This window comes from Diaphorina citri, unplaced genomic scaffold, assembly GCF_000475195.1.
Source record: "Diaphorina citri unplaced genomic scaffold, Diaci psyllid genome assembly version 1.1 scaffold1550, whole genome shotgun sequence".
Lineage (NCBI taxonomy): Eukaryota > Metazoa > Arthropoda > Insecta > Hemiptera > Psyllidae > Diaphorina > Diaphorina citri.
Window position 1 is genome coordinate 41,355 of NW_007378976.1, and position 3,207 is coordinate 44,561.

Genomic DNA, 3,207 nt, shown 5'->3' on the forward strand with positions numbered 1-3,207 from the left:
ATCGAGATTCTACTGTACATAGGTATAAAAGTACATAGGTAGGTATATTTTGACTTTTTTTTTCTTTTTTTTTTTTCTTGTTCGTATTATCATATTATTATTATTTAATCCTGTTTAGATACTGTGTAAGAAGTAAGAAGATGTAATAGGTAAATACCTACCTCGGTGGTGTAGTGGTCAAGGCGCTCGCCTGGTAAACAGGAGCGCGTGGGTTCAATCCCAGCCGAGGTATGGAATTTTATCCTCAATATAATTTGAGAATTTGACCACAATAATAGTAGTAGGTTTCAATCCCAGCCGAGGTATGGAATTTTATCCTCAATATAATTTGAGAATTTGACCACAATAATAGTAGTAGCCTACTGCGCTGGAGTAAAGGGACTTTTCAGTCCTATGCGAGCAGTATAAATAAGCACTATTATTATTATAAATACTTATCTATATATTTTTCATACCTAATTCTCGTCATTTTTTCTGTTTGTTTCAGTGAAAAAGGCTCATTTCGAAGGACCCCAAAGTAAGTATACAAAATTATGTAAATACAAGTGATCATTTCAACCTTGATCATTTCATCTACCCACGGTCCCAATCAGTTGGAATAATCGAGGTTCTACTGTACATAGGTATAAATGTACATAGGTAGGTAGGTATATTTTGAAACAACCATACCCATGTAACTTACCCATCCCTGGTGGGTGGTAGTTTATCCTCACACATGACTGCGCCTACATGAATTAGAGATATGCAACCAGGTACGCAATAATGTAATGCTTGTTTGCATCAGGGGCGAATTGAAGGGGACTCAAATGTTGATTGACTTGTGACTTCGCTCGCCTGTAGTTTTTTATCTCAAGTAGCGCGGTCAAACTTTCTTGACTTGGCGGGGCGGAGCGCTACCGCGTTCCTTAATTGGTGGCGACCAGAACCTGAATTTAAACTCGGTTTAAGTAAGTTTTACCTCTTGGATTTGAGCAATCTGATTGGTTGATTCGCAAATTTTCCAAAAATTTTAGCCAATCAGAATGCTCCGAGTTCAGATTGTGGACTCGGGCCCTGGCCATTATTGGCTAAAAGGTTTTTGAAATGGACCAATCAAATTCCTTTTTCTTCTATCTGGGTTTCTGATGGGCATTAAGTTTACTAAGACTTTGATAGAGGAAATAGAACTGTAACGGAGATCTTATCATTTCGACATGGAGTAGGAGGACAGGATAGAAAGGTATAGGTCTTTCGAGAACATTTTAATCTAAGATTAAAGTTGAAACTCTGACAAGTCTCTTCTCTTTCCGGTTTATATTTGTACGACTTTCGAGAGAGGCCTCCCAAAAATATTTAGGTAGGCATAGTTTTCTTACTTGTTAGTAATGTGTTCAAATCAGGCGAGTATACGCAACATCTCCTCTCCTGTTTTCCTTATCACTTCACTATTCACAGTCCACCACACGTCAACATCCTCTTCCACTCTAATATCCGCCAAGATCTTCTCTTTAAACTGCCTTCTCAGGTTTTCCTCTTTCAGTCTCCACCATTAAAATCTTCTGTTCTATTTCCTACGATGTTTTAAGTTTTACCTTCACTTCTTCCTTGACAGTCACATTTACTACCAACAGCCTATCCTGGGATGTTAATATGCTCTCTCCATTTATTACCTTACAATTTCTTATTTCCTTGTGGTGTTTTCTCCGGCAAAGTATATAATCGATTTGGCTCTCATTCGAGCAGTGGCGTAGCGTCCATGTAGGGCGTGTATGGCGGCCATACACTGTAAATTTACTCAAATACCCTTAAATATTGACTTTAAATTAGTGCCCTACACGCCTTACACTTGACTTTAGACCACGCTACGCCACTGTTAATTTCTTACCCAGGTAGATACATAATTACCAATTAGTAATTAACTAATTACATACAGGTCTATTTCCTAGTCTTGTGGGTTTTGACCGTGTAAGTTACGGCCCTCAAAAATACAAATGTGAAACTTAAGGCCAAGTTCCTATTCAAATAAGTATATCCAGCCTATAAAAGAAGTGATAGCAGAAAATTAAGGCAATTTTTCCCGCTTTTTTTTTAATCCAAACTGTTCCCACCCTCCCCTCACCACCAGCCCTTGATAACAATCCTGCCAACATCGATTCGGCCTTAGTGTACCTGAAGGCCATTGGACTATACAGAGTGTATCACAAAGCTATGTCAAGCCGAAAATGGCGAATAGTACAGGTCAAAAGCTACAAAAAGTTCCCCGGACATTTTTTCGAAATCCTGATAGCAGAAAATTAAGGCAATTTCCCCCCCTTTTTTTAATCCAAACTGTTCCCACCCTCCCCTCACCACCAGCCCTCGATAACAATCCTGCCAACATCGATTCGGCCTTGGTGTACCTGAAGGCCATTGGACTATACAGGGTGTATCACAAAGCTATGTCACAGCCGAAAATGGCGAATAGTACAGGTCAAAAGCTACAAAAAGTTCCCCGGACATTTTTTCGAAATCCTCAAAATAACCGTTATCAAATTTAATGTCTATCTTCCTTCTGGAAACATTCAGTATCTTCAGGTCAAAAGCTCGCGCATGTTCTACTATCATTCCACCCTCCTCATTTCTCTCACCAAATGCCCAACCTCCATGTACCGACTCCTCATCGTTTTCCCTACCTCCCACGTGACCATTCAAATCCCCACACAGCCAGCCTAGTTAGCTTAGACGGTTAGATTTTAGAAAAAAAATCGACTAAATTTTTAGGAAGGAACTTTGATTTTTCTAATTTTTGTTTTTATGACTACAATTTTGGAATACCACTGGTTCGATAGCATTCTTTAAGCAGATAGCAGAAAATTAAGGCAATTTTTCCCGCTTTTTTATTTTTAATCCAAACTGTTCCCACCCTCCCCTCACCACCAGCCCTTGAGAACAATCCTGCCAACATCGATTCGGCCTTAGTGTACCTGAAGGCCATTGGACTATACAGGGTGTATCACAAAGCTATGTCAAGCCGAAAATGGCGAATAGTACAGGTCAAAAGCTACAAAAAGTTCCCCGGACATTTTTTCGAAATCCTCAAAATAACCGAGATATCCGCCATTTTGTGTTTTTTTTTTTAGGTACCCCGACCTTGCTCCAAACATTTGACCATGGCGTAGATCGACAGGTGGGCCAATAAATTGTACGTTTTTTAGGTGGGCGAATAAATGGTACACTTACCCTATCCGA

The 3,207-nt window shown here is 39.6% G+C and overlaps 1 long non-coding RNA gene across 1 annotated transcript in view; it reads left to right on the forward strand.

The window, feature by feature from the left end:
• The first annotated feature begins 1,799 nt into the window (after positions 1 to 1,799).
• The window catches only part of LOC113470388, a 15,689-nt gene continuing 14,281 nt past the window's right edge, over positions 1,800 to 3,207 (forward strand). Inside the window, exon 1 of the long non-coding RNA XR_003393456.1 lies at positions 1,800 to 1,851. This is a non-coding gene — a long non-coding RNA (uncharacterized LOC113470388). The remainder of the gene's footprint in view (positions 1,852 to 3,207) is intronic.